Source organism: Asterias amurensis, chromosome 21 (assembly GCF_032118995.1).
Source record: "Asterias amurensis chromosome 21, ASM3211899v1".
Taxonomy (NCBI): Eukaryota; Metazoa; Echinodermata; class Asteroidea; order Forcipulatida; family Asteriidae; genus Asterias; species Asterias amurensis.
This window is the reverse complement of record NC_092668.1, coordinates 12,157,231-12,175,844: the sequence shown is the minus strand read 5'-3', so window position 1 is coordinate 12,175,844 and position 18,614 is coordinate 12,157,231.

The window sequence follows — 18,614 nt, the reverse complement described above, 5'->3', positions numbered from 1 at the left end:
TGGACTATAATATGATGTTGTAATACGGGTTGTAAAATACGGTATGTACAACTGCTATTAAAGCCAGTGGACCCTATTGGTAATTGTCAAAGACTAGTCTTCACAGTTAGTGTATCTCAACATATGCATAAAATAACAAACCTGTGAAAATTTGAGCTCAATCGGTCATCAAAGTTGCGAGATAATAATGAAAGAAAAAAACACCCTTGTCACACAAAGTTGTGTGCGTTTAGATGGTTGATTTCGAGACCTCAAGTTCTAAATCTGAGGTCTCGAAAACAAATTTGTGGAAAATTACTTTTCTCGAAAACTATGGCACTTCAGAGGGAGCCGTTTTTCACAACGTTTTGTACCATCAACCTCTCCCCATTACTCGTAATCCAGAAAGGTTTATGCTGATAATTATTTTGAGTAATTACCAATAGTGCCCACTGCCTTTAAACCTGGAGCTCAAACCTAAATATCTACAGAAGGCAATCTCGATTGAGATGCTTACATATACACGCTTTAACATACACACACTTCTGCAGAGACCACTGTAACTGACTGACTCTGCCAGTTAAGATTGGCTTTTGAGAATCTTAGAAAAATTGGGGCACAGGAAACGTGAGGAAAATATTGAAACTCGGATGATATCAGCAATAACCAGTAGAGGGCGCTACAGGTCAACTCTTCCGGTATAAGCTAAAGTATGTTGTTGTTTTTGCCAAATCTAGGCTCCAGCTTGGCCTCTGTCAGCAATTTTGCAAGCGTGTTCTTTCAGCGCGGGCTTGAGAAAACATGCAGCTTTATCAACTAAAAATGAGAAAGATTCAAGACTGGCGAGACAGTCTAAAAGGCTGCAGTGCTCTTGTCACGTTATGGCTGAGAGCCGAAAGGGCTGGAGCAATCGGTTACTATTTTTCATTAAAACGTCTCATCGCTTAAAAGGATGCATAACTGTTTCCATATTTAAAGACAGTGGACACTTTTAGTAATTGTCAAAGACCAGTCTTCTCACTTGGTGTATCTCAACATATGCATAAAATAACAAACCTGTGAACATTTGAGCTCGATTGGTCGTCGGAGTTGCGAGATAACTATGAAAGAAAGAAAAACCTTGTCACACGAAGTTGTGTACTTTTAGATGCTTGAGTTCGAGACCTCAAATTCTAAACTTGAGGTCTCGAAATCAAATTCGTGGAAAATAACTTCTTTCTCAAAAACTAAGTCACTTCAGAAGGAGCCGTTTCTCACAATGTTTTATACCACCAACCTCTCCCTATTACTCGTTACCAAGTGAGGTTTTATGCTAATAATTATTTTGAGTAATTACCAATAGTGTCCACTGCCTTTAAACGACAAAAAGTAATTTTCAAATTGTGTTATAATTAGGCTATAAACAAAACAAAAATTCACATACAAAATTTTAAAAAATAATAAAAAAATTGAAACAAGGCCCGACACCATTGGTGGCAATTAATAAAAATGTAGGTATTGCAGAAGATGCAAATCTTTAGTCTAAGTACCAATCAGCAAAAGGCATTGGCAATAATGTATGTATAGTGACACGTAGGTATCTTGAAGATTAGACCATTACGTCATCGCACACTAACAAAATGGTGTTGGAATTTTTTTGAAATCCCCCCCCCCCAAAAAAAAAAAAAAAAATTCACGAAAATATTATAATTTAAAAGCAAAAAGTTTGTAAGTTGCGTTTGTGAGTTTGTAAGTTTTAAGATTGAAAGTTTCAGAAAACTTGTGTTTTTAGTCACTCTGATCTTTCCCTAAACTAAATCCTGCCTTTAACAACTCGACGTGCTCCAGGTCAAGCAGCTAAGTCCTCTTGCGAATCGATGCTCATGTCTAGCTCAGACACGGTTATCTTAGAAGCGCCGGACAGACCCGATAGATCAATAGGGAGTGATTGGGGCATCTTCAAGAAACGGATGGTGCTGATAGAAAGATAAGGAGCAGCAAGTTGTAGGATACGAAGAGGCAAGGGGCTCCGGGCGGTGGTGGATTGATTGGACAGGGGCAGGCTTTGACCGGGGTCAGAAGACGACTGAACGGTAGCCAGAAAGGGGCAATTACGAAGGTACAGCTTTAAGCGAAGAACTTTTTCCCTGTCAACTGTTTCCTCAGACAGGAAAGCTTGCATTCCTGAACTATGTCATTAAGCCATGTCAGAATATAGCACAGGTGTGTATTTCAAACATTATTGAAATATCAAAACGGATAGCGATATGCCGGGGTGAGCTTTCCAAGAAAACTAGGTTTGCGTGCCTATGTTGACCATAGACGAGTACAGAGTTATCAGACTTAGTAGTTCAATGACAAAAAGGACATCAGTCGATCTAGGATGTAGAGTTATGCAACACTATGCGTCTCAAGACATGGTTATAAAGAAAGGGATGACTTAGCACAGGCAAGATAAGATAGGTTTGTAATAGTTGGGAAATAGATAACAGGAGGGAAATGGAAACACTTGTTTATAAATGATTAAAGCGGCAGGAGGACATCTTCAAAAAGAGGATGCTGCTTAGAAAAGCACGGTGCAGTCAATTGGGTGATACGGGGGCAAAGGAGCTCCGTATGACAATACAGAAGGAACTTCATCAACACGCAACGCTCCGATATAATTACAGGTATTAATAAAACACCAGTAAACCACAGTAAGTACATCGTATCTCCATCCTCAGCGTGATGCAGCAGATTAAGGACCCAGCAGAAACATCAAAAACAAGACTAAGTGTTGTGTTTCTTCACATAAATAAGGACTTATAATGATATATCCCCCATGCTTTAGATCTTAAAAAAAACCTGTCCAGATGGGGGAGCAAGACAGCATACAATTGAAGATCTTCCACTGACACTATAACAAGATCTTGATGAAATCTTCCAGCCATAAATTAAACCTCTTACGAACAATCTTATTACGATGAACGTCGTGGAAATGGTCCGAGCGTGGCTCGTAAAAGGGTGGGCCTTAATATCACACGGGGCAGCGAACATCTCATAATATTTTCACGGCAGCCTCTCGGACACGCTTTCATCACAATCTAACTGATTAGGTTTCGCGAGATGACACTTTTATGGTCCATCTACCGCAGTGAGACGGGACTGAGACGGGGGAAGTAAGAGGTTCTTTACATGAAGGCAAAAGGGTGGAAAATCCGCATCAGCTCGCGACCATATCTGCTTGTGATTAAATCATGTTTGTCTCACTGCTCGTCTTTATGAATGACATGAGGTCGCGTCATCAGGCACGAGTCATCAATTCACAGATATTATTCTAGTTTTTATTTATTCTCCAAATGATAAGAAAGCACGGGAGCGTATTATGCGGCGTTAACGGAGACACCGTAAACTTATTAATAAGGGTGGGACTCGGGGAGTAAATGAGAGAGATTCGGTGCGCGGGATAATGCAAAACAAAATCGATCGGCTAGATGGCGTAAATAAGGCTTATCTTATGCGGCTAAGAGGTAAACCCTTAGGGAAAACAGGGGTGATTCTTAGGGAACACGAGTGAAGATAACTAGGGGGTAGTTTGATGGGACAGAGCCCCGATGGGGAGGTACAAGGAGTTATGGAGGTGTTGTGGGAACTCGTGAAGGTCGGACAGGGCGTAGATTTCAAGATTAGAGCTAATTGAGTGGAAGGCTACGAGTACACGAGACATCGAACATCGAGTGTGATTTGAAAAAATACTGAGGAGGAATGAACAAAGAGATCAAATACCGCCGCAGTACGTGACTTCCTCTTGACAGCCATTGAAACGGTTACCTGGGGGAAAAGTAATGGGTTTACTCAGTCAAGAAAACACAAAAGATATGTTGTTCTGTTGCTATAAAAACCAAGGAGGAACACTTTAACATTTCCTGAGTCTTTCTTTTTCTCACTCTGACTGATATTGATTTGGGAAAACTACACCAGCGATCTTTTTTATTAAAACAACTTAAAGGCAGTGGACACTATTGGTAATTGTCAAAGACTAGCCTTCACAGTTGGTGTATCTCGACATATACATAAAATAACAAACCTGTGAAAATTTGAGCTCGATTGGTCGTCGGAGTTGCGAGATAATAATGAAAGAAAAATAACCCTTGCCACACGAAGTTGTGTGCGTTTAGATGGTTGATTTCGAGACCTCAAGTTCTAAATCTGAGATCTCGAAATCAGATTCGTGGAAAATTACTTCTTTCTCGAAAACTATGGCACTTCAGAGGGAGCCGTTTCTCACAATGTTTTGTACCATCAACCTCTCCACATTACTCGTCACCAAGAAAGGTTTTATGCCAATAATTATTTTGAGTATTTTTTACCAATAGTGTCCACTGCCTTTCAGTCAAATTAAGACATCATTCGTTGAAGCTAGAAATGTGGGCCCCCAATACCAGCTGATGACTGATATGGCACTGGAGTCCTACGGCCTGGGTAGCCGAATTGTTTATGAGTAGGCAAAAGGTGGAAGACATTTTGAGAAATTTTGAGAAATGTACCTTTAAGAACACAACATTTAGACAAAACTGGTTGGTGCTTTACCAAAACTCTTCCTAGGTAAGAAGTGACCCGAATTTCCGGGTCTCACAGTGAGCCAAACACATTACTGGGTCAGGCTACACAAAATGTGACTTTGACTGGGTTGACACAGTCAGTTCGACACAGTTCCTCGGTTGAGTTTGACACAGATTCCAGTTTATACTGACCCTAAAAGGGTCAGGCCCTTCCCGAAATCCGGGTTTATTCTGACCCCGTAGTTCTGACCCCCCTATCTCAAGCAAAGTGTCTCGATGTGTATAGCGAGGGTTTAAAGGCAGTGGACACTATTGGTAATTACTCAAAATAATTATCAGCATAAAACGTTGTGAGAAACGGCTCCCTCTCAAGTAGAGTACTTTTTGAGAAAGAAGTAATTTTCCACGAATTTGATTTTGAGACCTCAAGTTTAGAATTTGAGGTCTCGAAATCGAGCATCTAAAAGCACACAACTTCGTGTGACGGGTGTTTTTTCTTTCATAGTTATCTCGCAACTCTGACAACCAATCGGGCTCAAATTTTCACTGGTTTGTGATTTTATGCATATGTTGATATACACCAAATGAGAAGACTGGTCTTTGACAATTACCAATAGTGTCCACTGTCTTTAATGCTTAAAAGTTCCTTCTTTATGCGAAGCATGATGACCGTAGTCGTAGGACTATAACTCAAATGGAAACAAAATAAAAACAGTTCCAAAGTTTGTTGGAAATCTACCGTTCCACTGCAAGACAGCTCGCACGTTCTGACAAAACTGTCCAAAGTGTGAGGCGTTACCTGCGCGCACCATTTAAAGAACATCAACATCAACAAAGTAGATGACCGTTTTCGTCTTGCAAAGGAAAAGGCGAACAGGACAAACTAAATGGGCAGAACTCCCACTGTATCTTGCTTTTCGTTTCTCGCCCAAAACACACCTAGTGTATAAGGTTTGCATATAATGGACACAAAGAAAGAGTCAATAATTTACACTGGCATACTCTAGAAAAAAAGAAGCCTAGAGTATAGGGTGACGTGTTTAAGAAAACAATTCCTTCATCGTCAAGAATTCGGCGCGGTAAAACTCCACGAAGCATCGATACCCCAGTAAACCTTGAATCCCGTCTCAAGTTGCGTCTTGAAGAAGCAGAGAGACGAGTTAACGTCTTATGGCAAACAACGGCGTTTAAATGGAAAACGCACTCCCGTGTGTAGAGTCCAAATCACTGAATCACCGCAGCGGGACGCCTGGGTCGAGCTTCGAGCGGCCCGGTGAGTTTGAGTAAATTTACCTTTTGCGAGTGCGGGCAGATTGCTCTCTTTGGATCGGGTACTGAAGTAATTACAGTCTCGAGATGGGAAAGTTTACAGTCTCAGCTCCTCTTGGATTTGAAACAGTCCCGACGGAGGATGAGGATGGATAACACAGGAGGTCATTGGTGCCAATTCTAAACAACCAGCAGTGACTAAGATACACAGAATATTTTGCTAAATTTGACATGCACTTCTTTCAAAATTATCACGATCACGCACATTTCTGGTGTTTTAAAGTGACGCAGTGGTATATTTTTGCATCCATAAACTAAACTAAACTAACACATTGAAAAATAAATATTTTCTGTACACATTGTCGAACCTCAACATGAATACAAATCACACTTGCCAGCGAGTGGTTTACATTACCTATGGGAAAATCACTTATAGCCCGCATATACATGTACTCATTACAATCACATTATTTTGACTTAGCTGTTTGGTCAAGCAGTGCTTTATAAATTGACAGCAGATGGTCCATATTGATACACTGTGTGATAACTGTTTTACGGGTGAGATATTTTGCAGGAGAAAAACGCGCACTCATAAACTGACAGTAAGAAAATGAGTTGCAGTGATACGCATGCGGGCATTAAAGGGCCAGTCACACTGCACTCGATAACGAAAAACGATAACGCTCACGTTAACGAGGTACGTAACGCTCTCGATTGGTTGAATAAGCGCGCGCGTTTTCTGTGCGGAGCAATTCAACCAATAGAATGCGTTCTCTTTGCGTCGTGATCGTTATCGTTTCCGTTATCGCTGCAGTGTGATGAATCGAACAGTCAAGATTGATAACGTTACATTTATCAGCGGCGATTTAAAATTAAAGACTGTCGGCAGATTTGTCAAAAAACAGTTTCTCGTTGTAATTGGAGTTTTAGAAAGAGTGAACTCTCAAGGGAACGCGTAATTTCACGTGAGCTTTTGCTCGACAGGATCTGGATACGGATGCTGAGAAGACGATTGTTGTAATCAAAGATTAAAGAGACACTGACATCTGACAAACAATAGGAAGACTCCCCGGGGATTGAAGGTCCCTTCAATTAACCTCCCGCCTCTGTGATTGCATTATACAGTCCTTTCATCTACCCACCATTGTCAATTTTTACCTCGTTTTACTGTAATATTATTATTGATAAAGTGCTGGGACGACCGTTCAACCAGGGAGGTCAATGACTTGTCATATCCAGTTGACGGTCAATGACGGTAGCTTGGAAGCAGAATTACACGATGTATTAGTCAGACAGTCAGTTTGAACTTGAACTTTGAAATTTTGAATGACCGTTGTCGGCTGTGTAATATAATTATCTATAATCTTCAATGGAAGGGGGGGGGACTTGAAACTTAACTGAAAGAAGTTTGGTAAAACATGGGGCACTGGCCATTTGGAAAATGGCAGAAGGAAATTATAGAATTACAGCGAGGCACCCACGCAGCACCATTGTTTGTTTTCATATTGCTTTGTCTATTTTTGTACTGTGTAAATCATGATTTTTAGTAGTTTATAACTGTTATATAAAATATAAGAAGCATTATTATATATATATATAAAATATTCGTTATTATGTTGCTTAGCAGATAAGCTGAACACTTCGTCAAAATTCAAACGCTGGGTCAACGACATCCTATTATTCCCGGTTATTTACGCGTCAATAAAAGCACTTGGCACTATTAAATAATTTCCAACGCTTGCGCAAAAAAGAAATAATTTAGAAACTCCATGTTTACAACTTAGGCCTCTGTATTTATTTATTGATTTTTTTTATTTTTTTGCCACTTCAGTCAAATTATTTCCGACTTAACCACCAGCGGGTCATTGCCCAACCCGGGGCCAAATTCCACGGCTTAATATTTCGGCTATTTTCGCCCCAATAGTAAACCCACTTGACACTGTACATTTAGAGTGCTCTGCGAGCGGTACACTTCACAGAATGTCTAATTCCTACATCCATTATGGCTCGAAAATAATTACATTTTGCATACTGAGGACCATTTTTTGGTATTGGGAGGGTTGCCATACGTCTGGTTAGAAGACAAAGGGCTGACAGGCCAATGTACTCCCGTCAACTCCACACCATTCACGGCGGTAGAATGAAATCGATGCATGCCGTCAGAATTAACCAACGGATGGGCAAGCCATTCAAGCGTGTGGTGGTGTATACCCAATATTATATATAAAATTCTATCCATAAAATATGTGTAATCGCCGTGCCAAGGGCAAGCTACACACTAATAACGCAATGTTCATTTATTAAATAACATTTCAATGCTAATGACCGACAACAAAGGATGGCCTTGGGAAAGGACAGAAGAGTATCCAGTCCCGCCGCTGCAACTAAAATTGGTTGTCGCGAGTAAACATACGATCAGCTCGATATTATGGGATTCCATAAGGATGCTCATAGTGCATGTAAGCACTTAAGATAGTTTGAATGCATTTTTTTTTTTCTCATGATATAATTGTGGCTAAACAATAACGTGCGAGGCCATTGGGTTGCATAAAGTCGGGTATTAAGTGCATTATAATGGCAGATACATTGTGATGGAAATATGGCACATTAATGTACAAACCTGAGCATTATTATTCGGTTATAAAAAAGCTATTGTAATTTCAAAAGAAAAACTAAACAGCAAGGGACACTGACTGTGGGTAAATTGTAAATGATTTATGGCTGAACAGAGAACAACTTAGTTCAACCAATGCCTTTGGATTGATGTGCCAACTGAGCTATCTAGACGGTTCAAATCCTGCTCTAGTCAATTTTTCTTTCTTCGACCCCAAATAATTTCAGAACAGTTTGTACTATTACGAAATACCCATTCTCGTTCAAATGTTTCCTTTTGTGAAACAATTTTGAACTGAAAACGCATAAAATATATATATATATATATAACACAATTGTACAAAGAAGTCATCGATTGTACTATGGCAACTTCGTTCGATGCAGTGTCAGATCCCCATTTGCTTACAAACAAAACGATAAAAATAATATGTCAACAAATCAAGTTCAGACAAACCCCTAAACGGTATTTATCTTCCAGGAAAACAAATCTTGCTTCCTTCACCTTAAGCTTAGACTTCTTATTTCTCAATTGATTGATTTTGCATTCTTAAATTCAAATATTCCCCAGTATATATATTCACAAGCGGCAACAGAATGTCGATTTATAACGAGATCCTGTGAGAATCTAAGCCTTCTGGGCACATCACGCATAGGCGACGAGTTTGTCTTCTTTCAAGATACAGTCTACGCTTTTGTCAAACTGGAAACCGTTTGCACTCAAACATTGTCAAGACGTTCTTCAAATTAAACATATAATGTAAATAGAAATCTTCAAGACATCGCAGCGGATCGATTATGCACTTTTGTATTGGATTATTGAAACACTGGGACACGAACTGACAATATTGGTTGCCAAACCTTCCAAAAGAAACATTTGGAATGAGAGAATGCGAGGTTTGTACTTCCTTACAGAAGTTGTACGTGTCTTATTCACGCTAACGGTGACCGTCATCCAAGTCTCAGCTTACACGAAGAACCAAGCCAAACTAATTTCGCAAATGCTATAATTTGGGGAGGAGAGAGCGGGAGTTTGCCTTCCAATACAGGCGCGCTGCAACCATGCAATACGTCAAAGAACATGATCCAGATGGGCGATGGCGAAGATTTCCCGTTCCAAGAGAGATTCAAAATAATGTATGTCCCAATTAATTCGGCTGCGGACGAGTCATTAAAAATAAAAAGCGGGAAAATCATAATTGGGTCAGATGATTCAGTTATGACCACTGTAGACGTATCAGCTTACGCGAAGAGTACAAATTAAACTCATCCCGAAAATGTGATAATTAGAATGGCTAGCCTGAGCTGGTTGCTACATTCAATGGGGACAGACTCCAACCCAATGTGACACACAACATCTTCTGATTAAATTGCTGAGAGACATTTTGGCATTGGAATTCAAAGGTTCCCTTATGATATTAGAGGGCAGCTCCCAAAACCCCAGCCCGAATCTCTCACCTTCCCATTAGACGTATCGCATTACACGAAAAATTGAAATCAACCCAATTTTCGAAAGAGATAATTTACTGGGGCATCAGATGACTAATTTGGTTGCCAAAGTGAAGTATGAAGTTGGTGGCTCTCTACCCAATACCTGGGTCTGTTTTCACTTCAAATTGACCAATCAATCTCCCTGGACCCGTCCTTTGTGATCGAAGCCGTCGCATTAGAACCAGTTCACATGACGTCATGCAAAACTGGGTGGCAAACACAAATATAAGACCCTTTCACACGACAGCCATAGCAAGGGTCAATTGCTTAATTTGAGCACGAGTGCGAGTTTAAACAAAAAATGCACCTCGTGTGAACGGGCAGCAATGTTTAATAAAGCCATTGGACACTTTCGGTAAACAGTATTGTCCAAGGACCACACTTCGTGTATCACAACTTATATATAAAATAACAAACCCGTGAAAATTTAGGCTCAATTGGTCATCGGAGTAGGGAGAAAATAACGGGAAAACCCACCCTTGGTTTCCGCACGTTTCGCCGTGTCATGACACGTGTTAAAAATAAATCCGTAATTCTCGATGTCGAGAATTGATATCGTTTTAATGTTTTCTCAAAAAGTAAAGCATTTCATGGAATAATATTTGAAGAGAAGTCTTTCACCATTACCTTCTAAAAAACCCTGTAAATTATTTGTAAATCTGTGAACTTTAAATTTGTTCTGTTCCGAAAATGTATAATGGCTTTAATCTGTCCATAAAGAATAGCAAATGCTAATATATTGAAAGAGACCCCTGCTTGTTATGGTGTATAACTGGCTTAAGAGTAGTAAGTAACAAAACTACTCCGTTCTGCTCAAAAAAGCCTGTGATCCAAATGTGTAGAATGTATGGGTGCTAATCTCAAATCTACTTTATGGGTTTTAGGTTTTGTTTTTGCTTTGCAATTCACAATGCGTTGATTCTGACAATACATTACAAAGAAATCATAAACAAACTCCTTTATACATAAACTGCACACCAGTTCGTTTGCCCAAAAATTCCCCGGTTTGCAAGTCACAAAAACACTGCTCAATGGATTTTTATGTCATCCACATTGTGTAAGATGCGCAAAGACGTAAGATGCATCAAAAATAAGCCAAATAAAAACCACAACCCCATTTTGATCGGAAAAACCTGTAATCACAAAGAGTGAACTCTTTCGAAGTAGAAAGTAAGAGCTTCATTGTGGATTGCAACTGACGGTATCACAACCACTCGACTCATCCACATCCTATCTACAGACAAAGGTTTTACGTGTTCGTCCATTACCGAAATGACCTGCGAAATAATGTGATTATCTACTCTGCCGACAACCCCTTGAACATTTGCAATCCGTCAGGCAAGAAGAAATAAAATAGTCACTTTTTCTGATTGTGGGGACCTATTTGAGTAGCCTGTTTCAGAAAATCGGCTTATTGGTACACGTGGAAAAAAGTACAATAAATATTAGAGTAGCCGGCAATCAACCGAGTCAGAGGAGATAAAGTATACCGGTATTATGGGATGAAGCCCCTCTTCATTTTCTCGCGTAATTCACATGGCGTAAGTCCCACTGGACAAAAGAATAATCAGTAATTCACAAATTGAAGCGGCATTTTAACATAGTTTTCAACCATAAACACCGGTGCCATAAATAACATCATAAACATGGAAAAGCGTAAAGAATATTGTAAGCATTCTTTACTTGTTAGTTGTCTATACCAGAGACATTGAATAAATCCCACACAAGAACGACTAACCGACACAAACGAGCGTCGCAACGACACCAGACAAAGAAGTTGGATGGCAGAATGTAAAATTGGAATAAACAGCAGAGGGCGCTCTTCACAACTAGCATACAATAATTGCATTTGTAACTCAAATTAGTTTGTCTGGAAAAGATGTCAGCGGACGGAAAAAAATAATGTGGTCCCTAATATTTCCCCGAAGTGTGCCACATTCCTTGGGCTACTTCCAACCTTAATTACGTTTGATCAGAATGGAATATCTACCCAATTTAATTGACTGACTGCCACATATAGTTATTTACTGCAGCCCAGCAAATACATTGTATTTATAGAGACGGCATACGGATGGCTCGGCCGGACAATGTTGAAGCCAACGGCTGTGAGCCGTAGCCGAACTCGCCTTATTCAGACGCAGATTTAAAGGGGCATATTGGACATCGGTCAATCAATTGACCTTTTGGATTTAAACTTGCACAGTAGATAAAAAAAAAGATGCTATGTCATACTTTTGGCCGATTTTACCCAAACATTTTGATTTCAAATTCAAAAGGTATTTTGATGGGGGTCGAGAAAGTTACAAGCTTTCATTTGAGCCATTGCTCGAAAAACTCCGCCAATTGTTAGATCAGTGAAATAAAGTGCTCAAATTAGTTTTAAAAATTAGTAACCAATTCTGATGTGTTTTATAAGAAACGTTTTAAATTTTTGTCATGGTTCCTGACCATTAAAAGTTAAAGTTAAACTTTTTTTCGTTAGAGCTGGTGATACTCTTTGAAATACCATTCACTAAAAAAAATCTATTTTTTAATGTTTGGGGCAAAAAATCTGACATAGCATCTTTAATGCCACAATGTCTGTACTCCATATGGTAAAATAAACATGATCTATAAGATCACATCCACACAATAACTTACGAATAGAGGTAAACATTTTGAGGACACTTCGATGAGATGAAATAATGGACTTTGCTTATTATTCTTTTGACAGACATTCCCTTTAACTTGATAGAGACTCGATTTCTCAGGCAATAAACCAAATTAACCGTACAGTAAACACGATTTTGATGGTCGTATCTTAAATCTCAAGACTTTTGACGATAAGTGTTAAAAATACATTAAGGGGGTGTGTTTTAAAGGGGCCAATGTTTGCTCAACCCCATTTTCAAATCTTAGCTCCATGTTCTGTTTCCCGTCCAGCGGGAAAGAAAAGGCGTCCGAATGGTTGGGAAGGTCCCCCCGTCTTATACACGGTATCTGGACAAAGAGTTCCACACGCATTAAAAACACAGACTGAATTCATTACACAACAACCGAGATCTCGTTTCCAATTTGTCAAGCATCTCGCCCGTGATACACGGCGATCAATCAGTCCTCGCCGTGGACGACACGATCCGACTGAAACCCTACCCCCGTCCCATGTAAAAACTTGTTGGTTCATGGGGTTTAATGTCGGCCGAGTCCTTCTAACGTTGGCGTTGTTAGTCTGGACCCCGCACAATCGTCCACTGGAAAATGAACAAGTAAAAGTGAGCAGGTATTTGCTCAACGCTGAGTAACGGTGTACTCACGGTGTTGGCTTAAGATTCTGTGACACTTTCAGTAGTAGGAAGGTGATTGTTGGTTGTATGTGTCATAACAAAAGGCTCGTCGGTTGACAAAGGGACGCTGAATTTCAAGGTCAGGTAATGTACACACCAACAAAAAACCTCCGTTGTCATATACTAGCATTTAAAGAGCCTCGGTGAAACATAAGCCTCGGTTATTGAACAACTTTAAAGTAATGGCGTATGAGGAAAAGCATACTGTGAAGTCAGATGGAAAATGGTATTTCAATATTTGATTGCTGAACTTCAATTTGCCCGCTAGCGAGCAGACGCCAGAGAGCAGAGGCTCATCCAGTAATTGATGTCTCAATCATCCAATCAGAATTGCTGATCAAATATAAACCAATCCCCCAATCAAAACGAAATAGTTTGTTTTCAGATCTTCTTCTTCTTCTTGTGTCCATGATGCTCAAATTAATGCTATCCCTCCAGTAGTTTGCACACTGGAGAGCAGTGTCGCTTTTCAGATACCAAGTCAGATCTGTGTCCATGCCAATAATAATAGCATTTCATATAAATGGAGATACCAAGTTACCGAGGTGTTCAACATAGTTGGTCTGTGGTGGGTTTCACAAAGAGTTAGGACCAGTTACTCGTCCTAACTTAGGACTAGTCCTAACTCTTTGTGAAATCGACCCCAGATACTATCCAAGTTGGGTAACAACCTTAAATTGTTCTCAAGTTCAGTTTCTTTAGACGCTCTCATCCTATACGAGTTAATCTTTATAACTCTCGTGTTTCGTTACATTCCAAGACTTCCATGCATTTAGAGCAACATCAAAAGGAACTAAGCTTTTACGAGGTTCTCACACTTTGAAAAAAACGGTCACATTTTGACACGGACTCCGGGACGCCTCTTCGGTTCCGATGGGCCCTGATCCATTTACGGGTCAGGTTGACCTCGGGAGTGGTTAAGGTTTAGCTCGGATTATGTGTTAATTTAACCCAGTATTAAAGGGGTCGCCAATAAGTCAGGCCACCCGGGACCCTATTTCGGTTCAATTCTGACCCGAAATCATTTAAAGTTTAATCTCATCTTTGTAAAGACTTCACTGAATTATCTTCTTTATTTTTAAACTTAATGGATTTCACATCAGTGTTCACTGATTCAACCTTTATAAAGGGTACAACTGTAATGGCTTTCCGAATTAATATTGAAACAACGAGTTATTCTTCTTATAGCGTAGACAGCTGATGAACTACCCGGTAGAAATAACCCTAGCAAGTCAAGACCGCCGGGTGTCGGGTATCCAAAAGCTCAATCATAAGAAATTCCACAAGACGCAAGTGGCAGGTCTCAAGACTGATCCACTGGGTCTATACTAGGAACAAATCTAAGATTGCAGACATTTCATCTCCTGCATTTTCTTTTCAGTCGAAACAGAAAGAGTGATTAGGTTTTTCAAAGTAATATCTCAGTGTCTGTGCACTCTTATTTCCAATGTTATACACGGATAGTTGAATCAAAAAATATGTTCAAATTATTTAAGTATATCACAATAAAATATTCAAATTTGGTATGAATACAAAATTTTATTATTATGACATAATCAGTGTGTGGTTATAATAACGTTATATATACGATCGTCGTTATGGTTACTCTGGCTAAATGCTTAACTAACTTAAAGCAAAACAAAGCTTGTGCTCAATCCAAAATGAAATTGCAGACTTGCGACGAGAATGCAAGTTCCATAAAATTACATAGAAATTGCGCAGGAGATAGATGAAGCTTATCGGATAGTCAGAGGTTTCAAAGGCTTTACATCACCACTACGCTGCAGTCAAATCTATACAATTGATCAAAACAAGAGACAAGTCTTTTATCAGTAGTAGTATGGCGAGTTCACCTCTTTCAACGAAACCTGAAGGCCAAGGAAGGTCAATGGTAAAATCCTCAAATCGGTACAAAACCTGACAAATTACAGAACTATATTGACGTTGAAGATGCATGCACGAAACAAAATGCAAAATGCAAAGTTCAAATCTTAGCACCACTTCACTCCCGTGTTAACCATTTAAAGGAACACCGTCTTACAATAATTCTCACAGGCTTAAATACCAGCTTTACAAACGGTCGTCCAAGAGGTGTGTGTCTGTTGTCTCTATTAGGATTTCTTGTATGGAGCTCGGTCACCCTGTTCCATCTTTCATGTTAAGAGAGTATATTAGACACACTGTTTCGGATTAGATAATTCTTAGTTAAAACATCGCTTATAGGTAATACAGCATTTCAGACACTTTCGGTTTGGTTAACTCTTTTCTCAGGTTCTAGTTAACATATCTAGACGTAAAGGGGTGTAAGAAATAGATGGTCTTGAAAGTCAACATGAATCTAATAAAACTATCTTCACGAAGATCAATTATTATGAAGGCAGGCTTCGAGGATTCAAGGAAAACAAATTTGTTGTGGACGTTTTTCATACAGTGATGTCTCTTCTTGTTAACTTAACTGACATGTCCATGAGGTGATGCATGCGGAATGAGAGAAATTAAAGGAGAAAACTTTAAACAAGTTGTCAAATTAGCGACTGGATGATCTATACCTTATGCGAATACGTGATCACGTGGTGAAATACTAAGGTTGAATCCCCGTGGAGCTATGCGATAATGGTGTAGCCTCGCCACTAGGACACGCGGGAAAGTGGACAGCGCGATGCATCATTTGGCGGGAAATGTTTATTGATGTCAGAATTGATGGATGCGAAATGGACAATTAGGATGAGAGAACCAATTGTTTAGTGGAACGTAGGGCAATAATTGTATGTCCTGTCTGAGAAAGATTAACTTCAACCCATGTAGCCTGTAGGTGATGTACTTTTGCTTCCTCGACATCAGTACAAAATAACGAATTAGAAACGAAGAGCAACTATACAAGACAGAACGCATAACGTTTTAAAGTACTTACAAACACAAGTAAAAAGGGGTAATGGTTTGCATTTGTACAATTCAATTGAAGTGCCAAGAATTCCATTTGAATCCAGGAAAAATTCAATGATAATCTTTACAATTTTGTTCTTCCTTTAAAACCATCAGACGATGCCAACGAACATATGCCTCCTCCAATGCGAAAAATGCCCGAAGCAAATGTTAAGCACAATACAAAACCACGTCTAACTATTGCCGAAAAAAAGATCTCAAAGCAAGGTTTAAAGTACATTAAGCCTATACAGAAAGTGAAAGAACAGGGAAAAATTTAAGCTTGAACTGTCCTTGCAGAGTGTGCATTCTCAGTGTAATTAAATTTTTACAGAATGCTTCTGGAAGTAAAATATAGCAAGTATTAAAAAAAGAAAAGGGTAAAATATACAAAGCCTTTTCATTTCCAGCTGACCTGCATGCACAAATCACTTTGTAAATCACTCAGCTCCTTGTTTGAGTGCATTTTGTTTTTTCGAAAATCAAATTATCGAGTGTGCATTATTTTGCCCCAATAGTCATATCATCATTTAGAGTGCTATAAGAGCGCTATTTGGAACCCTTTAAGTCCATTATGCTGGAGTGTGTGCAAACATAATGACATTGTCTTTGGTTGTTTAACCAACAATGCAATCAGTAGCAACCTGGTAACAAAATGTAAATCTTACATATCATTATAGTCTTCTATTATCAATAGGAATTCGATGTGTAGCCAGGTTTGGTTTAATATTATACGGGAAATTTGATTTATTTGTTCGTATTTGGTATGAATGAACCGTTTATAGGTCTCACAAGTCAGTGGGCACGTATTCGAATTAGGAAACAGCCGAGCAGCATGCTACTAGACAAAATATAAAATTATGTATTGGTGTATTAAACGTTGTATGGGTGCATTGGAGTTACTTTCCCTTTCAAATATCACATGACTTAAAGCAGTCACCGATCTATACAACTAGCTGACCAGCCTTTTCAGTTGAAGTCATTCCCAAGTTTGCCATGTGTTTTTGTTGTTGTATGTATTAACGAGTGTAAGAAAAACAACAAAACTTAACGAATAAAACATTACACGCGGCACTATTGGGTTTGCTCTTTGATTCGCCTCGCACACTGATAGTAATTTAGGGGTGATGTCCTATACTCAAACAATGATTAAGTAAATTACAAATCACGGACAGTAACGTCCCGAAACAAGACTAACTGGACAGTGACAACATAAAGGGTTGAATCTCTCATCTTCTTCGAATCACCAGTCACTAATGGCCCTGCTAATGCCTCTCCGTCCAAGTGTGACCCTTCCGCGTAGGTGAGAGCTAATTACAAAGCAAATGAACTCACAGGCAATCTAATTATTTAATTATCAAAACATCTTCACTGCTTCGCTGGCGATGCGGAGCTTTTTCGGTTTTAATTTCTACTTATTAGAATCAATTAGAGGGTAATTTTGTTTCGTGTTTGATTGTGTGCCGACGAAAGCCGTTATTACACCTGCATGTGGAATCATTTAATTGACAAGCTTTGGTCTCGGACCGACTCTATATATATAATATATCTATATATGTATCGCTGATATTACTGATTTCTACTATTTCTACTCATTAAATACTGCGTTATTATGCGTGCTACAGCTGAACTCAAGGTCGTGCCATTGTACTGCAATGAAAAGAAGCCAGATTTGACTTGCTCGACTGAACATTGCGTCTTTTACGCTGGTGAGTTTATTATGGTGGATAACGAGTATATATTATCTTTTTATGGGGATGAATTTAAACTAGCCTTGGGGAAATTCGTAAAGTGCTTAGACCTACGATATGAGATATCTCTTTGGTATGTGACCTTGGGTTTGAGGTTTGAGACCACCATCAGAGAGATGTGAACCCAGTAACACTCAGATGTGTGTGGACTAGAACTTCTTCTCTCTCGTAACGGGTTAATTGTGAGCAGTCCGACATTATTGTGATCACATGCATTCCGACGACATCCTCTTTGGAACGAGACCACTGTTGGTTGGAATTGGAGGGATGGGGGGGGGGGGGGGGGGTCGGTCCACCTCCACCACCAGATGGGCGTTAACCCGGTACAATCCACTGAGTGTAGACTAGAACTTCTCATAATGGGTGATTGGAAGCAATCGGGGGTTCAAATCCACCATGATCACATACAATCCGACGACATTATATTTCTTTGGTATGTGACTTTGGTTTGGAAAGGTTGGGGGAGGGGGGTGAGTCCACCACCACCACCATCAGAGGGATACGAACCCAGTACACTCAGTGAGTGTGTGGATGAACTAGAACTTCTCATCACGCGTGATTGGAGAAATAGGGGTTCGAGTCCACCATGATGTGATCACCTAATCCGACGACATATACCTCTTTGGTATGTGACTTTGGTTTTTTTTTTTTTTTTTTTTTTTTTTTTTTTTTGGGGGGGGGGGGGGTTCGAATCCACCAGCAAAGGTTTGACCTCAGTACATTTCACTTGGTGTGGACCAGTACTTCTT